Source organism: Phocoena sinus, chromosome 15, assembly GCF_008692025.1.
Source record: "Phocoena sinus isolate mPhoSin1 chromosome 15, mPhoSin1.pri, whole genome shotgun sequence".
NCBI classification, from domain to species: domain Eukaryota; kingdom Metazoa; phylum Chordata; class Mammalia; order Artiodactyla; family Phocoenidae; genus Phocoena; species Phocoena sinus.
In genome coordinates, this window is record NC_045777.1 from 59,295,573 (window position 1) to 59,315,651 (window position 20,079).

At 46.9% G+C, this 20,079-nt stretch overlaps 1 protein-coding gene across 2 annotated transcripts in view; it reads right to left on the minus strand.

Annotated features, from left to right (window-relative positions):
* LITAF (lipopolysaccharide induced TNF factor) overlaps positions 1-20,079 on the minus strand; it is a 79,727-nt gene that overhangs the window by 24,354 nt on the left and 35,294 nt on the right. Inside the window, exon 1 of one of the 2 annotated variants that reach the window (XM_032603792.1) lies at positions 6,779-6,823. The exons of the other annotated variant lie outside the window; for it this stretch is intronic. The gene's annotated coding sequence lies outside the window, so the exon portion shown is untranslated. Of the gene's footprint in view, positions 1-6,778; positions 6,824-20,079 lie in introns of those variants that run through there. 2 annotated transcript variants of the gene reach the window in all.

The following is a 20,079-nucleotide window of genomic DNA, read 5'->3' on the forward strand; positions in this document are numbered from 1 at the left end:
CTAGTTTCCTTCGGTGCCTCCCATGAGAAAAGTAAACAAGCTTGGGCATTTATCTTGATGATAAATACCTGTGTTACTTGGGAGACTCCTATTTGCTTATTTTCTCAATTCTGGCCATAGTCCAGATGACTGTAGGTTTTATAACTGTCATACCTTTGAAAGTTATACAACAGTCTTGCCTTTAGCAAGACTTAAGGTGAGAACAGGGTGGTAAACATTAGCTACTGCAGTCTTTTAAGGCATGCCCCGCTTCCCCTTGCCTATCCTATACAACCCAGCCCTGGATGACAGAAGCCTTCCTACTGTGTCCTAATTGCTTCCTGTGTGCAAATTAGATTCTGTTTCCCTAACTGGACTGCATTACACCCCTCCAGGGAAGGGCTATCTTCCATGTTTCTCTGGATCCCCCAGAGCTTTAGCGAAAGCAATGCACAGACAACCTCCTGGCAGAGCTGAGATTTCATGCGCACATATGGGGTATATCTATCTCATATACGACGGGGGAATCTATAGTGCACGCTCTTTGAAAGAGTGTATTTTTGGGGGGTAGTTTTCTTTTCCAGTTTGAGATATAACTGACATACAGCACTGTGTAAGTTTAAGGTGTACAGCATAATGATTTGCCTTACATACATCACGAAATGATTACCACAATAGTTCAGTGAACAGCCATCCTCTCATAAAGATTCAACACTAAAGAAATAGGAAAAAAATTCTTTTCCTTGTGATGAGAACTCTTAGGATTTACTTTCTTAATAAGTTTCATTTATAATGTACAGCCATATTAATTACCTTTATTATACATTTACATCCCGAGTACTTACTTATAACTAGAGAAGTATTTCCTAAATAAAGACAAATCTTCCTTACAGAAGAATTCCAAATGATATGTGTAGAAGCTCCCTCCCTCCAGGAGGTGGAGATTAATCTAGCCCCTCCCTCTCCTAGGTGTGGGCTGGATTTAGTATCTTGCTTTTAAAGAATAGTCTAGGAAAAGAGAAAAAGACTAACTATCTACAATGGAGAAAGCTGGCAAACACCACCTTAACCTAGAGACAAAGGTTAACATCATTAGCAATGTCACATGGGTATCATGTACCCCCTGATGTGATGTGATGCAAAGAGCCCTTCATCTCTGAGGCTTTCTTCCCCCAAACCCATAACCCCAGTGCAATCATGAGAAAAACATCAGACAAACCCAATGTGAGGGAAATTCTATAAAATCTCTGCCCACTGCTCTCCAGAAAGTCATGAAAAACAAGGAAAGGAAAGACTGAGAAACCATAGTAGACCGGAGGAGACTGGGAGATGGGGTGATTCAATGCAGTATGGTACCCTGGGTGGGATCTTAGAACAGAAAAGGGACGTTGGCGGAAACAGTGGTGAACTCCAAATAACGTCTGGAATGTGATTAACAGTGAGCTACCAATGTCAGTTTCCTAGTTTGACAAACGTCCTGTGGTGATGATGTGAGATGTTGGGGGGCAGGGGGTAGTCGGGACGACTGGGTGAGGGGTAGATGAGAACCCCCTGCCCGAACTGCCAATTTCCCGCAAATCTAAAATTAAACTATAAAATGAACTGGAGCAGGCAGGCCTCACTCAAAAGCATTCAAGTTCAGTTTTTAAAAACAAAAGCAAAAAAATGTTAAGGTTTACTTTTTTAAGTTTTTTTTTTTCTCAAGTGTATTTTGGTTAAATGGGAAAGGTTAAGTGGAGGCGGGGGTGATGATCAGGGTTTCTATTATTTCTCACTGAGGATGAGTGGGTGGATACTTAAGTAGGTAGATAGATAGATATCACCATATTTAAGCAAATGGGCCTTAGAGTTTAATGAATCTCCAAACCTCCCAGCTGAATGCACACTGATTCCCGGCCACAGATCTGTACCCCCTCCCTTAAGATAGATTTTAAAACTCTCACAAAGTGGTTTTAACCACAGGTAGGTGATAAACTCTTCTAAAAATATATCCTCCTGTTTTCTAGATTTAGGTATCAGATCAACATACAAAAGGGCAAAGCCTTCAGAGAGAAGATAAAGCAGCTTTTTCACCACCAACTTAATCCTCTAAGATCAGTTCTTTCAGGAAGAAAAAGAGGAAGACTATTCAATTCCACTCTCTGCCCCCACCGTGCAGCCCTAGAAAAGAATCTTGCTCCGAGTATACGTGCATCACAGAAATGACCCCAGGAAAAAAAGGCATTCCTTCAGCAAAAGGAGGACACACACACACACATGCAAATTGTCAGGTCCCCTGAGAAAACAGTCTAGTTTGTACACAAGGTGGAGAACCAGCTGAGGTCAAAGAGAGATGGTCTTTCACAGCCGCTAGAGAAAAATGTTCTTTACAATAATGTGAGCACGAGTGAAACCTGATTTCAAAAACCCTAACGAATTATCTGACTTCTACATTTAGTCAATCAAATATTGTTCAAACTTCTTAAACTAAAGGCCACTGGCTAGCAATCTTTAAAATACAAAGATTCTGCGACGCTGTGTTTGCTGTAATGTAATTTAACCCGTATATGGCACCAGAAAATGTCCCAGGCAAACGGTGCTTCTTAAACTCTCAGTCAGTAAGGAGGAAGAATTTAGACAAAAGGGGAAATTGGGATCTCCAACTCTCTTTAGGAAAGGAAGTGAGAAATTACACTAAGGTTCTTAGGCTAATGGACCCCAAAACACACTCAGTTTCGGTCTCCCTCAGTTAAAAAATACCAAAGCTCAGGGGCTTCCCTGGTGGCGCAGTGGTTGAGAGTTTGCCTGCCGATGTAGGGGACACGGGTTCGTGCCCCGGTCCGGGAAGATCCCACATGCCACGGAGCGGCTGGGCCTGTGAGCCATGGCCGCTGAGCCTGCGCGTCCGGAGCCTGTGCTCCGCAACGGCAGAGGCCACAATAGTGAGGCCCGCGTACAGCAAAAAAAAAAAAAAAAAAAAAAAAAATACCAAAGCTCACAGGGAAAGATTTCAGAGACGTGTTTTCAAATGACATCTTCTAAATTCAGTCTGTTTCACAAGTCAAAGATAAAGTGACCACAATCTGAGAGCCAGGTTCAAAGATGGCATAACTACAAATTACAGTGATTTGTAGAATGGAAAATCCTTCCACTGGGGAGCTGGGCTGCTCCCCCAGAATCAGAGAGGGCAATTTCCCCCTGGATTCCTGGTGAAACCACATCCCCAGTTTCCACATGAATGATAGTTTTTGATGAAACAGCACAATGAGAACATTAATGGGACTATATCAGGAGACAAAATGGTATGTACCCTGATTACAACTTCATAAAAAAACAGGCACCATGACAAAAGATAAAACTGCCAAACAGCGGCTTCCCTGGTGGCACAGTGGTTAAGAATCCGCCTGCCAGTGCAGGGGACACGGGTTCGAGCCCTGGTTCGGGAAGATCCCACATGCCGCGGAGCAACGAAGCCCGTGCGCCACACCTACTGAGCCTGTGCTCTAGAGCCCCGTGCTCTGCAACAAGAGGAGCCACCGCAATGAGAAGCCTGCTCACCGCAATGAAGAGTAGTCCCTGCTCGCCACAACTAGAGAAAGCCCGTGAGCAGCAACAAACCCAACACAGCCAAAAATAAATAAATAATTAAATTTATAAAAAAAACTGCCAAACAAGGAAAACGGATGCTGGTTGTTTCATTCACAGCGTGAGATTATACCTGATAATCTTCTTTATCTTTCATGCTTTCTGTAATATTGTTATTTTTTACATAACTTTAAAAGCTATCAGTGCAGCCTTTATGAATAACCTCCCTGGACTCAAGGTTAGGGCAACTCAATGCTAAGCTCTTAAACTGACCCCAGGAACGCTGTCAATTCTAAAACTCCATGAGCTAAGTAAGCTTCAATTCTCCATCATCATTTTCCCTGAAGTTACCTTCTTCACCCACAAAGAAGAAAGTGCCTCTGGCTTTTCCGATCTTGGTGAATTAACTTCCTACCTACTAGGTGAACAGGGAATCACCACACAGACACCCTTGATATCTCCTTTCTTCTGTCCAGGTCTTAAACCCTATGAAACTACACACAGTTCTTCTACTGAAATAACCTGCGGCTAAGGGACAACTTCATTAGTTACGAAAGTGTTATCCTGACTGCCCAGAGTGCAAACAATAAGATGAAATTGTGAGGACCCGGGAAAGTACCACTTAGAACTCAAATAACAATGTTAAGATAAGTAAACACCAGTCAAGTTCAGAACAGGCCATAGGGGGGCCAAATGGGCACCAAAGACACCATAAACACGTCAGTACTGAAGTATGGCAGAGTTAAGGAGGACTTATTTGCATGATGAGATGGACCACCTTGCCCACTGAGCTATTCTTGTTGCAGTAAAAGCACAAATAAGGACAAGTCACCGTGCCAAGACTCTAGGACTTCGTGTCAGATCTTGCTTTTTCCACCATCACTGTAACTGGGGTTGATTGATCTTCGGTGGGAGAATTTTAAGTCCCTGATGGCATACTCCCATTCTCACAGTGGCACCATAGCACCTCTGGTTGTGGGTAATGGCAACAAATCATGCCCTGTCTATCTCCTTGAAAATGAACTTAGGCCTTCCAGTTCCTTTGCTCTCAGTGGTTCCCCTTTCACTGTTCTCAACTATGGCTAGTCTGTGCCTCCTCCGAAGCTTTGCTGAGCCCCTTCTGCTCGTTCGGAATGCTGCCCACCTAGTCCACATGTACCTTCTGCTACATGTACTCAGGCCTCTGCTTTTCTAGGAAACTTTCCCTGACTAACCTGGCCCCCAGCTCACAGCTCCCTCCTTTCCATTCCTTTCAATCCTTCCAGAGTCACAGGGGCATTGCTGAGCATTGGCTTTTCACCTTTGTGTGTTTCCATTTTCCACCCACAGCAGAAACCCCTCAGGACCAGGAGCCATTTCTTCTGTGTCCTTTACAAGGCAAGGGTAGCACTTTATTTCCCCACAGCTATCCCGTAAAAGCGACCACAGGAACAAAGGGAAGTTTACTCGCCAGAGACAGCGAAAGGACTTCAATCTAGTATTTTAGAGACTTCAGAAATGGATTCTCCATCTCAGATCAATCACCGAGTCACTTAATCCACGAAAACATTACAACAAGGATACTTTTACAAATTTGAATAAAAGCATGTATTATTCATGCCTTAAAGTAACAGGAAAGAGAGAAGATGGACCTCTCCCACTGTAGATCTACAATAAATGTTTCTTAGAGAGTCTGGTGCACATTTACATTCCAGAGCAAGGACTGGCTGAGAGGTAAGCCAAGTGCAGCATGGGTGTTATTCTATGCCAGGTAGAGCAAGTCACCTGCTCGCTGGACTCTGAGCCAATTGTGATAAAACCAAACATGCTGGTGGAGTCCCAAATACCAGTTCATCCCACTACATGGCATCCAGGTTAGTCCCATTTTAGAAGAGTCACCCAGAGACGTCTTGGGGTGGGAGTAGGAAGGTAAGGGAGGCAGTCAAGCACACACTAATGCAAACCATGTCTTTCCTTAAAAGGGCCCCAGGGGAACTGCAGGGCCAACCTGCATTCCAGACAGCGCCTGAACCAGGGCCAGCTCACCAGGCCAAGGATTTATTCCCCTTGGGAAGACGGGTGGGAGAGTCTACCCTGATGGGCTAAGATGGGAAGGTCCTGTGGCTTCCAAAAACTGGATTTCCCAGCCACCAAAGCTCGGTCCAACAGGCAATGACATCAGCCCCACTTATCAGCACAAAAGCCACCAGAAAACTATTCAAAGACCAGCTGGCCTGATCCCTGGAATGCACAGCCCTTCCAGAATACACCCATTTCCCATCACCTCCTCTCCCTGACCCTGACCAAGGGCTTCTGGCAAAATTACCCCACTGCCCAGATCGACAGGGGCCTGTACAGCAGAGGGGAGGGGGCGACCTGCCTATCTTGGTAGGGAGGGGCGAGGTCCACCTCGCCGGCATGTGCCACTGGCATCCATCCAGCACCGGCAGTGGATGGGGTCCCGGCCCAGCCCTGAACTCACAGGGTGCCCACCTTACCCCCCCATGAAGGGGGCGTCTAGCCAGGGCCCAGGCTCCCTTTGCTCTGTGTCCCGGATTTTCATCTGCTGGGGGCTCCCTAGGTCCTCGGGTGTCCACACAGTCACCGGCTGAGAGCCGTCCAGAATCCTGCGGGGAACCCCCGGGGTCAGGGGAAAAACGCAGATGCCGTGGCCCCTAGAAGTCGAATTTCTGGGACCGGCGTCCGGAAATTCGTCGGGCTTTTTTGTTTGTTATTTGGTTTTGTTTCTGAATCACTGGCTGATGATTCTGGAAATCTCAACTTTGAGATAGCTGCCACCAGAGCGAGTTGAGACTTTCCTGAAAAGCCTCGGGGAGTTCTCTCCGGGGAGGCGGCCCCGCGAGTAGGAAGGGGCGCGCTTTCAGGTTGGGGCGGGACGACCCCACCGCGCGCGATCCGCGGGCGATCTGCCCACTTAGCAGAGCAGGAACGGAACCAGCCTGTCCCGCGGCGGGAACAGGCGCCGAGAGGCTGGAAACCCGGCCTCACCGGCGCCGCACAGAAGATCGGGGCGGGACCTCGACGCCTTCCACCCCACCTCGACCCCGGGGACCCGTCAGGGTTCCCGGCCGCCACGACCAGCGTGGAGCCCGGAGCAGGTGCTCGCGCCGTACGGAGCCCGCTCGCTCCCCACCGCCGGCCCGGGGTACCCCCGATTCGCGCCCCGGCCGCTGCCCGCCCCCATCCGCGGCCCCCACCCGCGCCCCGACCGCCAGCCTTCCAGCGCTGCACTCACCGCCGCCCGCGCAGCCAGTCGAGCCGGGAGGTCTGAGCTGGCGGTATAGGCTGGCGGGCTGGCTGGCGGGCGGCTGGGAGGAGCTCCCGGCGGCGGGGGCGGGAGCTGGACCGGCCGGGGCGGGACGCTGCGGCCTCGGCTTCCGGCTTCTCCACGCCTCCGCGCGCGGTCGGGACCCGCGCCCAGCCACCTGCGGGGGCCGCTAACCCGGGCCTGAGAGCCCGCCAGGGACCTGCGACCCTCCGGCTCTGTCCTTCCCCTCCACCCCTCCGATCTCCCACTACCCTCGAAACACCCCGGGTTACACCCCAGACCCCGTTCACTCCCTGGAACCCCCAGTTTCAGCCCAGACCCCACTCGCCCCATACTGGTGTCTCCCCTTTTGGATTCTGCCCCTGCTCGTCGATCCCCGCCACGTGCCCGGACACCCTTGAATCTCCCCTCCTGATTTCCAGCCCCTGCTCTCCCCGGTTCGCATGGGTCCCCCATCACTGGCATTCCTTCTTCCCCACCCTCAGACTATGCGGACCCCCACCCTCGAGTTCCAGATCCCGCGCCAAGGGATCCAGTGCTCCCTGCCCTCCGGAGGGCGGCCCTTCTCTCCCCATAACAAATTTCTGTACATTCAGACGCATACAGACAGCCCAAGATGCTCTATGTGCCTTTGGCCAAGTGCCCACTTTCTCTGAGCCTCAGTCTCCTCTCTGTAAAATGGGCATAACAGTGCATATCTCATAAGATCTACGGGAGAATTAGGTGAGCTAATGCAGGCAAAGCATTTAACACAGATTGCGTTAAATAAAACTTACCCTACATTATAAAGCAGAAACTAACACCATTGTAAAGCAATTATACTCCAATAAAGATGTTAAAAAAAAAAAAAAAACTTACCCTATCTGCTAACTATTGTACTTTGTATGCCCCCAGGGTGGCCCCTGGCCCCTAGGTACTTTCTCACTCCATCACTGAAAACTGGAAATCAGTAACTACTGTTTCAGCAAAACCCTTTGCCCCTAAACAGGTGCTGCGTATCTGATAAGAGCCCCCATTTATGCTGCTACAGTAATAATAGCAGCCCTGATCCAGCAGGCCCCCCTGGGAAGTCATTACAGGGCACTGATGAGCTGATGTGGCTTTGAGAGTACAGAGTCCTGGAGAATGGGTGGAACCCTAATGTGGCTACCTAGAGAAATGCCGGAAATTCGTCGGGCTTTTTTGTTTGTTATTTGGTTTTGTTTCTGAATCACCGGCTGATTATTCTGGAACCTGGGCGGGGAGCCTAAAATCCCCCTTGCGGATTCATAGACCTGGATCCCAGAACTCTCTGGTGGTGGAACCCTCCCCGCCTTTACACTGAGACCCAGGCAGAGAGTGACTTGCCCAATGTCTTATAGTAAACTGTCCCCTTCTTCCCTGCCCAAAGCTCTTACCACCTTTCATCACGTGGACCCAGCTACCAGCAGCCACGTATTACTACCAGCCCTGGATGTATTACTCAATTAAAGGAGGGGATTTCAAAGTTCTCCCCAGCATGAGAAGTTGCCACGTAGATGTTATTAGTGATGCCAATCTTTTCTTGTTTTAAAACTATAGAGAAAGCTGGATTGTGCCCAACACCTGATGTCTTGACATTAACCCAGAGTATCACAGACCACTGATAGCAAGAGGTGAGCCCTACAGAAAATATGTCAGAGCAAAATCTTGAAGAAACAGCCTTCCTGCCTTCCTTCCTCCCTCTCCCCCATCCTCTTCTTTCCTTCTTCCTTTCTGCTGAAGGAAAAGCAATCGCACACCTGAATTTCCTTCTCTATTACTCATTGCTAAGCAATCTTCATTCGTTTTTCTCCCCCCAGCTGCTGAGCCACAACAGGAGCTGGTTTTGTTTTCTCATCTGTCCTAAACACTTACTGCATCCGGGAGTTCGCAATTATTTATGGGGAGAGCTATAAAACTGTAACCTTTTTTGATCCCTGAAGAAAACCACAGAGTTGGAATTTCCAACCCAATGCTTCCAAGAAGGGAAGAAAAGTAAACCAGCCACATAATCATCTTTTTCTGTGTCATCAATAGACACAGAAAAAGCATATGACAAAATCCGAAACCTTTTTTTCAGTTTTTGGCCATACCACACGGCATGTGGGACCTTAGTTATTTCCCCAACCAGGGGTCAAACCTGCACCCCCTGCAGTGGAAGTGCGGAGTCTTAACCACTGGATCGCCAGGGAAGTCCCCCAAATCCAACACCTTTTCAAGATATAAAGACACTCAACAAACTTGGAATAGAAAGACACTTCCACAACCTGATAAGGAGCATCTACGAAAATCCCACAGCAAACATCATCTCCATGGTGAAAGACAGGATGCTTTCACCCTTGAGATCAAGTACAAGCAAGGATGTCTGCTTTCACAACTTCTATTCAACACTGTACTAGAAGTTCTAGCCAGAGCAAGTAGGCAAGAAAAAGAAATAAAAAGCATCCAGATTGGAAAGGAAGGGGTAAAACTATCTCAGTTTGTAGATGACATCATCTTGTATACAGAAAATCCTAAGGAATCCACAAAAACTGTTAGTACAAATAAACAAGTTCTGTAAGGTGGCAGGATACCAGATCAACATTTAAAAAATCAGTGGCATTTCTATACACTAGCAAGGAAAAATACAAAAACAAAATGCAGAAAACAGTTTAACTAAGGAAGTTTAAGACTTCTTCACTGAATGTTGCTGAAGGAAATTAAAGAAGACCTAAATAAATGGGAAGATATTCATGTGGTATATCGGAGTTCTATCAGAGAAATGGAACCAGAGATAGATACATAGACACATAGATACACAGATATAGATAGAGAGATAGATAGATTCCTGAGCAGGAGCTGAAGCTCTAGCCCATAGGTGGAATTCTTCTGGGAAACCTCAGTTTTGCTCTTAAGGCCATTCAACTGGTTGGATAAGGCCCAAATTACTTAAATAATCTCCTTAAAGTCAACTTGTTGTAGAAGTTAACCACATCTACAAAATACCTTCACAGCAACACCTAAATTAGCGTTTACTTGAATTACTGGGTACTATAACCTAGCCAAGTTGACACATAAAACTAACCATCATGGATGGTAATACTCCCCAAACTTATGTAGAGATCCAATATAATCTCTATCTAAATCCCAACTGCCTCTTTGGCAGAAATAGATAAGAAGACACTAAAATTCATATGGAATTGCAAGGGACTCAATAACCAAAACAATTGTGAAAAAGAACAAAGTCAGAGGACTCACACTTCTAAATTTCCAAAGTTATTATTCAGTACAAAGCTACAGTAATCAAAGCATGTGTTATGGGCATAAGAACAGACATATAAACCAATGAAATAAAATTGAGATTCCATATATAAACCCATACATCTGTGGGCAATGGGTTTTTGAGAAAGATATCAAGACCATTCCATGGGAAAAGAGTCTTTACAGCAAGTGGTGCTGGAACAACTGGATATTCACATGCAAAACAATGAAGCTGGGGCTTCCCTGGTGGCACAGTGGTTGAGAGTCCGCCTGACGATGCAGGGGACGCGGGTTCGTGCTCCGGTCCGGGAAGATCCCACATGCCATGGAGCGGCTGGGCCCGTGAGCCATGGCCGCTGAGCCTGCGCGTCCGGAGCCTGTGCTCCGCAACAGGAGGGGCCACAAGAGTGAGAGACCCGCGTACCGCAAAAAAAAACCCCAAAAAACAAAAAAAACAATGAAGCTGGATCCCTACCTCACACTATAGAAAAAAATGAATTCAAAATGGAAAAACTATAAAACTCTTAGAAGGAAACAAAAGTGTAAATCCTCATGATCTTGGATTAGGCAATGGTTTATCAAATATGACATCAAAAGCACAAGCAACAAAAGGAAAAAATAGATAGATTGAACTTCATCATGATTAAAAACTTTTGTGCATAAAAGCACACTAACCGCATACTTCGGCTATATTATGGGTTCAGTTCCAGACCACCACAATAAAGTGAATATTGCAATAAAGTGACTCACACAGATTTTTTAGTTTCCCTGTGAATATTGAAGTTATGTTTACACGCTACTATAGTCTATTGTGTGCAATAGCATTATGTCTAAAAAAAAAGTACATACCTTAATTTAAACATACTTTATTGCTAAAAACTGCTGACCATCATCTGAGTCTTCAGCTAGTCTTAGTAGTAACGTCAAAGATCACGGATCACAGATCACCATAACAAATATAATAGTAATGGAAAAGTTTGAAATATTTCGGGAATTACCAAAATGTGACAGAGAGACACAAAATAAGCAAATGCTCTTGAGAAAATGGCTTCAATAGACTTGCCTGACGCAGGGTTGCCACAAACCTTCAATTTCTAAAAAAAAAATGCTACGTCCACAAAGCACAATAAAGCAAAGCAGCATAAGATAAAGTATGCCTGTATCAAGAGAGCGAAAAGACAAGCCACAGAACGGGAGAAAATATTTGCAAATCGTACACTTGATCAGGATCTAGTATCCAGATTTTATAAAGCACCCTTACAAGTCAACAACAAAAAGACATCAACTCAATTTTTTTTTTTTTGCGGTACGCGGGCCTCTCACTGTTGTGGCCTCTCCCCTTGCGGAGCACAGGCTCCGGACGCGCAGGCCCAGCGGCCATGGCTCACAGGCCCAGCCGCTCCGCGGCATGCGGGATCCTCCCGGACCGGGGCACGAACCCGTGTCCCTTGCATCGGCAGGCGGACTCCCAACCACTGCGCCACCAGGGAAGCCCAACCCAATTTTTTAAATGGGCATTGGAATGGTGAAAAAGTTCTGGAGAAAGGCAAAACCATGGAGCCAGTAAAAAGATCAGCAGTTGCCAGGAATTGGGGTGAGGGTGAGGGTCAGGCTGAAATGAATAGGCAGAGCACAGAGTAATTTTAGGGCAGTGAAAATACTCTGTATGATATTATGATGGATACATGTCATTATATTTGTCCAAACCCATTGAATGTCCAACATCAAGAGTGAACCCTAACATAAACTATGGACTTGGGTGATGATGATGTGTCAGTGTAGGTTCATCAACTGTAACAAACATACTGTTACCGATCAGGTTCTTGGCCTTCCCTAATCGATAGAAATTGATAAGAGGCCAGACAAGAAATTTAGGTAAGGCTTTATTTGGGCTCCTGCTGCAGCAGGAGGGAGTGAAAACAAGTAACAGATGCCCTTGGTCGCTCCCCGAGGTGGGTGGTAGGCTGATTCCTGCCATGGGGTGAGGGTAGGGGCGGGGCCAGGGGTTGGGCAGAAGGAGTAGCTCAGGTGTTGCCCACCCTTTTGGTGGTGTTGTGTGCAGGGTGCACGCACAGTGCGCTGTTTTTTCTCAGGACTCTTCAGAAGTGGCAGTTGGGTTTTTGGTCTTTTTGTATCTTGTTGTCCATAATTTGCCCCAAGTGCACATGCGCACAGCTAATTTTAGTCCCATATAGTTTCTTTGTATTTTGTTGCTCAAGGAGACGTTTGTCCAGGTGCAAGCACTGCAGCAAAGGGTCCCAAGTCCCAGGTCCCAGCCTGTCTCAGTACCACTCTAGTGGGGGATGTTGATAATGGGGGAAGCTACACATTTGTGGGGACAGGGGGTATAAGGGAACTTTCCGTGCCTTCCTCTTAAGTTTGCTGTAAACCTAAAACTGCTTTTAAAAAATAATCTTTTTTTTTTTGCGGTACGCAGGCCTCTCACTGTTGTGGCCTCTCCCGTTGCGGGGCACAGGCTCCGGACGCGCAGGCTCAGCGGCCATGGCTCACGGGCCCAGCCGCTCCGCGGCATGTGGGATCCTCCCGGACCGGGGCACGAACCTATGTCCCCTGCATCGGCAGGCGGACTCTCAACCACTGCGCCACCAGGGAAGCCCAAAAATAGTCTGGTGATGATTGCACAGTACTGTGAATGTACTTGATGCCACTCAACTGTACACTTAAAATGGTTGAAATGATAAATTTTACGTTATGCATATTTTATCACACACACACACACAAATTTAACTTAAACAAAAAACTGGCAAAGAACTTGAATAGACGTTTCTACAAAGAAGATATACAAACACCAACAAGCACATGAAAAGATGCTCAACATCTTTAGTCATCAGGGAAATGCAAATCAAAACCACAGTGAGAAACTACTTCATACCCACTATGGTGGTCATAAACAATTTTTGTTTGTTTTAATGGAAAATAACAAGCGTTGGGGAAGATGTGAAAAAATCGAAACCCTCAAACATTGCTGGTGGGAATATAAAATGGTGCAGCCACTATTCTATGCCTGGTATATACACAAAAGAATTGAAAACAGGTATCCACAATTTGTACAGGAATGTTCACAGCATTATTCACAATAATCAAAAGATGGAAGTAACCCAAATGTCCACTAACTGATGCACAGATAAACAAAATGTGGTATAACCTTATGATGGAATATTATTTGATCATAAAAAGAAGTGAAATAATGATACCTGCAACAGTGTGGATGGACCTTGAAAACATGATACTAAGTGAAAGAAGCCAGACACAAAAAGGTCACATATCATATGATTCCATTTATATGAAATTTCAGGAATAGGAAAACTCTATAGATACGGAAAGCTGATTGGTGGTTGCCAGGGGCTGGAAGGAGTGGGGTAAGAGGTATGGGGTTTCTTTTGGGGGTTGCTAAAAATATTCTGGAAGCCAATAATGGTGAAGGTTGTGCAGTATTTTGAATTGTGAAGTTTACTGAACTGTATAGTTTAAAATAGTTAAAATGTTAAAATTTATATTATGTGAATTTATCTCAATTAAAAAATAGGGCTTCCCTGGTGGCGCAGTGGTTGAGAGTCTGCCTACCGATGCAGGGGACGTGGGTTCGTGCCCCGGTCCGGGAAGATCCCACATGCCGCGGAGCGGCTGAGCCCGTGAGCCATGGCCGCTGGGCCTGCGCATCCGGAGCCTGTGCTCCGCAAGGGGAGAGGCCACAACAGTGAGAGGCCCGCGTACCGCAAAAAAAAAAAAAAAGAAAGAAAAGTAAACCAGGCATCTTACGTATGCTCTGTGAGGACATAGCAGAGGTGGGGCAGTTATACATACATCTGTGACTGTTTCTCTTCCCACTGAAGATTTTGCAGCTGTATTCTAACCTGAAAGGGCCCAGAACAAGATCTGGGAAGTGGACACATTGTATGCCAACACCCCTGGCATCACATGAACCAGACAGAAAGGGGGAGATGTCCTCTGGGTATATTCTGAAATTTCAGCAGCCAGGGGAGAAAAACAGTTTGCATGAAAGAATGCAGGCTATAATCCCATTTTTTTGTTAAAAAGAAAAAGAATGCACACACATACACCTGGAAAAATGTCTTCACACTTTTTCAAGGATAAAAGAACGTGATAAATAGTTGTCTCTGAGTGAGGAGAATTAAGGATTTTTCTTCTCCTTTTGCTACTTTCCATTTTCTAACTTTTTTTTTTTTTGCGGTACGCGGGCCTCTCACTCTTGTGTCCTCTCCTGTTGCGGAGCACAGGCTCCAGACACGCAGGCTCAGCGGCCATGGCTCACGGGCCTAGCTGCTCTGCAGCATGTGGGATCTTCCGGGACAGGGGCATGAACCCGTGTCCCTGCATCGGCAGGCGGACGCTCAACCACTGCGCCACCAGGGAAGCCCATTTTCTAACATTTTAAGAACAAACACAAATTGTTGGTTTAGGAAAACTAATTTTCAAAAAAGGAAACCAGTTGCCAGAAACAGCCTCCACTGACTGGTCTGTGTTATTCATAACAATGAATTCTGGTAACTAATGTTTCCATAACACCTTTTTCATTTCCAAAATATGTTTCCGACACACATCACAGGATTCATCCTTGCAAAAGCCCTGTGCAGCCAAGATTCTTCCTGCTGAGTTACGCAGATGGGGAAACTGAGGCCAGGGACAGGCGAGGCCCTCCCCGTGCCCAGATCCTAGCTCACTGCCCTTGCCTGGGCTCTGGCCCTGGATAAGCCCTTTGCTTCTGCTGCTGCCAAGATAGAGCTGAAATGGGGTGAATTCAGGGTCAGAGAGAGGCCTTGGTAGAGTTGCCAGATGCAGCAAATAAAAACACAAGACTCCCTGTTAAATTTGAATTTCAGATAAACAGCAAGTAATTGTTTAGTATAAGTATGTCCCGAATGTTGCAGTGTTGCAGACTTGTAATATATTCTCAGCATTGTACAAGACATACTTAAACTAAAAAAAAAAAAAAATCACGCGTTGGTCTGAAATTCACATTTAACTGGGCGTTCTCTATTCTATCTGGCAATGCTACCTGCCTGGTGCACCAAAGCGATGGCACCTACAGACAGTGGCCCAGGTGGAAGCCCGGGTGAGTTTCCCCAGCCCTGCAATTACGTGGGTCAGCCTTTCCCCTGGAGGTGTGGGAGACTGTCCCCAAACTAGCCAGGCCTCTGTCTTCACCAGGCCCAGAAGAAGTAGCAAGTGGGGCCTTTCCTGGCCTGCCTAGAGTGAGAACTTTGTTACCCGCTTGTGGGGGTGGCCCATTAACTGCAGGGAAAAACAGGTCCTCAGGATGAGAGGCCTGATCCCCTCAATAACACCACCTAAATGACACGCTGTGTGCCTGTGGTTCTATTTAACAAGATATACCCTGACCACAGCAATGGGCCAAGGATGCAGAATAAACCCCCAGTGCAGAAGGAGGAGGACGACGATGATGATAGTGATGGGAAACACTAACACTAACCCTACCCCTGCTGGATGCTGGATACTTTTATATCCATTATCTCCTTTTCTTTAAAAAAAAACCTCCTGTTTTACAGATGAGGCATCTGAGGCCCAGAGAGGTTAAGTAACAAGCCCCAAGTCACAAAGCAAGAAGGTGCCTGGAGATGGGATTTAAACCAAGTCCAGCTGACTCCTGAGACTGTCACACAGCCTTCTCACTCCCTCAGCTGATGTGTCCTGGGTGCCAGGACTGTTCCAAGGCCGAGAGCTGGGGTAACAAAACAAAGGGCAAAGTCCTAACTCCCCTGGATTTTATGTTCTGGTTGGGAGCAGGAGATAGATAATGAATCAATAATGAGTACCCTGTGTCTTTTTTTTTTTTTTTTACCCTGTGTCTTTGCAATCATCCCTGGCTCTTTCTAATTGCTGTAGCTTCCCAGAAACAAATGTCTTCATGGCACAGAAGAGCTTCGTTCTCTGGGATCCATTCCAACAGCCCTGGTGGGGAGAAGGGGCGTTGTGGGTGGAGCCTGAATCCTAGAATCATATTTATTTAACAAATGGTGCTCCCAACAACCCTGTGAGGGAAGTATTATCATCTCTACTTTACAGATGTAGCCACTGGAGCCCAGAGAGATTAAGCAAGTTGCCAAAAGTCACACAGCTAGTAATGGTAGCAGTGGCAATTTGAACCCAGGCTGGCTGGCTCCATGTTTAGTCACCACGCTGTGGAGAGCTTCTTGGTGTAGAGCCTTCTAGATCACCCAGACCTGTATCTTTCAGGCTGCTGAACCTCAGAGTCTTTCCCTCCAATGTAGCCTCCTACAGAGCCGCAGCCCACAAAACAAAAATAAGCATTTCCAAGCAACACCTGGCCCTCCCCAGTCTGAAAGGGAACAGCCAACTTCCCACCTCCACCCCCCAGCCAAGGTCTCCATGCAGGTTCCTCTCTTCCCTTGGAGCACCCACAGAGGTCCTTGGCCACTTTTCCTTAATATTTTTGTATGGAGATGTAACTGACATATAACATTATATATTAGTTTCAGGTGTACAACACAATGATTCCATATTTGTACATACTGCAAAATGATCGCCACAGTAAGTGTAGTTAACATCCATCACCACACATAATTACACATCTTTTTTCTTCCTTGTGATGAGAACTTTTAAGATCTATTCTCCTAGCAGCTTTCAAATATATGACACAGTATTATTATTAACTATAGTCACCATGCTGTACATTACCTCCCCAGGACCTATTTATTTTATAACTGGAAGTTTGTACACTTTGACCACCTTCACCCACTTCACACATACCCCACCCCTGGCTTCTAGCAACCATCAATCTGTTCCCTTTTTCTATGAGTTTGGTGTTTTTGTTTTTTTTTTCAAATTTCACGTGTGAGAGACTTCCCTGGCAGTCCAGTGGTTGGGACTTTGCACTTCCAATGCAGGGACGCGGGGAGGCGGGGCGCGGCGCTGGTTCAATCCCTGGTCGGGGAACTGGGATCTGCATGCCGCACGGCACAGCCAAAAAAAAAAAAAAATTCCACATGTGAGTGACATCATATGATAGTTGTCTTTCTTGGTCTGACCTGTTTCACGGAGGCCCTCCATGTCTTGCACCACTGTTTTTCCAGGTGCCCCAAACACCAGAGCCACCTTTCCACTCAACTTTCAAAGACACCTCCTCATTTGGGGTTTTCTCCCGGGCACATTTCTGGACTGATTCTGCAGTTCCTGGAATTTGAACCTGAATGCCAGTGTTGGTCCATCAGCTGGTCTCTCTTCCGGCCAGAAGGAGAAGTGCAGGCCAGGGGCGGTGACTGTAGGTCTGGGAAGCCTGGAATTGCCCAACCTCCAGAGGGTCAGACCAGGGCTTGGGGGTGGGAGGTGGGCAGTCAGGCCCCCTCTGTTGAGGAAATAGATGGAGCAGTGGTGATGACATCAGGTCTGACACAAGGCCTGGGACCCAGTCCCCGTCTTGGCTCCTTCCCGGTGGCTGGACCTCAGCCAGCCCCTCCTTCCAGACTCTCTTTTCTCTGCTGCCCCAGCATGTCCAGTGAGGTCGTGACAATGAGACGAACTCGTGAAGGGCAGTGGCCTGGCACATAGGAAGGCTTCAGGTGTTCACAACTGCTATTATTATCGTGTTGCTGTTGCTGCTGCTGTAGTTGTTTTTAACTGAATTGTAGTTGATTGACAATGTTGTGTTAATTTCTGCTGGACAGCAAAGTGATTCAGTTACACACATACATACATTCTTTTTCATATTCTTTTCCATTATGGTTTATCACAGGATATTAAATATAGTTCCCTGCGCTATATGGTAGGACCTTGGTTTTTTTTTTTTTTTTTTGCGGTACGCGGGTCTCTCACTGTTGTGGCCTCTCCCGTTGCGGAGCACAGGCTCCGGATGCGCAGGCTCAGCGGCCATGGCTCACGGGCCCAGCCGCTCCGTGGCACGTGGGATCTTCCCGGACCGGGGCACGAACCCGTGTCCCCTGCATCGGCAGGTGGACTCTCAACCACTGCGCCACCAGGGAAGCCCAGGACCTTGTTTTTTACCCTTACTATATGTAATAGTTTGCATCTACTAACCCCAAACTTGTTGCCGTTGTTTTTAAGCACCTCTTCCATCAAAACCAAATACCCACAAGGCCTATGAGCCCTTTGTTTCTGGAATCACACTTTAGATCTGCTAGCAGCGGCCACAGCTCTGTGATAAGAAAATAATCCCACTCAAGCAAATATACTCATGACCCATCCTGAGCTCCTGACTGAGTTTCCCCACAGTCTAGAGAGGTATCAGGCCCTCCCTAAGGCCTCCAGAGCCCCACGTGATCTAAGCCTCACTACTTCTCTGTCCTCGTCTCCAAACACCTTCAATCTCACTCACTCTGCTTCAGCCACACAGGCCTCTCTGCTGTTCCAGCACTGTCCTGCCTCAGGGCCTTTGCACTGGCTGTTTCCCTCTGCCTGAACCACTGGCACCCCAGGTATCAACATGGCTGGCTCCCTCCTTCAAGCCTTTGCTTAAATGTTACCTTCTCAATCAGGCCCACCCCGACCACCCTCTCTGAAATTACAGCCCCTCCCTCACACTCGACCCCATCCCCACTTTTCTGAAACACTTACTACCCTCTCATTAACGACATCGTGTTTATTATTCCACATCCGATGGTGTGCTGCTCACGGATGTGTCCCAGATGCCCAGCACAAGCCTGGCACTGGAATAAAGAGAAGACAGGCTGGAGGGGAAGTGGGGAACACCTTGATGTCCCTGACACCCCCTACTTCCCTTTTCTGCACCCCACCCCCAAGCACATGTAGCCCTGAGGCCCTAACCTGGGAGCATCCCCAGGAAGCCTCATTTCCAGAGCATTTCGGCAAAAAAGACAAAGTACACCACTTCCCCTTTCACCTACCCACCCTTCCGGGATGGAAGTTGTCTCCCCCACCCCCATCCTCCCCTCCTCCACCTTCCTGAGCCGCTGAAATGAGACACTGAAATGAGACACTGAAATGTGGAAGAAACACTTGCGAAGAACCCCTGAGCAGGTGCCTCTACAATTTCTTCTCCCTCCTGAGCTAGTCAGAGCCAGGGCTAAATGTTCATTACCAGACCTACCGCATTCCGAACCAAAAGTACCCTGTCTAAAACTGTCATTTCTTTTAAAAATTTTTGATCATTTACTACATGCCAAGTCCCATAGGAGCGCATTTAGATCCATTATCTTTTTTTTTTTTTCTTTGTTGCGCTGGGTCTTAGTTGTGGCATGCAAACTCTTAGTTGCGGCATGCATGTGGGATCTAGTTCCCTGACCAGGGATCAAACCCAGGCCCCCTGCATTGGGAGCTCAGAGTCTTAACCACTGCGCCACCAGGGAAGTCCTTAGATCCATCATCTTGTTTAATCTTCATGACAACCCATCATTCTTAATAAAAACAGCAATAATAAATACATAGCCAGGCATTAGCCTAACATGTTTATTAACTCACTTAATCCTTGCAAGAACCCTAGGAGGTAGATATTATTATTCTCTCCATTTTACAGATGAGGAAATCAAGACACAGAGAGGTTACGTAGCTTGCCCAAGGTCACACAGTGGGATTAGCGTGAAGCCAAGATCAGAAACCAGAAAGGCTCTTTCTAAAGTCCCTGGTGGTCCAGTGGTTAAGACTCCACACTTCCACTGCAGGGGGCATAGGATCGATCCCTGGCTGGGGAACTAAGATACCGCAAGGCACAGCCAAAATAAATAAAATAAAGTCTGTGCGCTTACCCACAGACTTATTCTATCCTGTTTCCCCGAGCAGGGAATCTAAACCCCATTTTATAAATGACGAAGCAACCAAGACCCAAGGCTTTTCCCACTTGTAAGTGTCAGAACCAGGATTTGATCCTAAGACAGGAATGCAAATAAAGCCCCCATTCTAATGCACTGCAGCTGCGGGGTCCCAGTCCAACTCATGTACACACGTGCATGGAACCAGCTTTGACCCCCTGGGAACTTACTGCCCAAGTCACACAATATAAAAGGCCCAAGGACTCCAGACAGAAAAGCCATCGA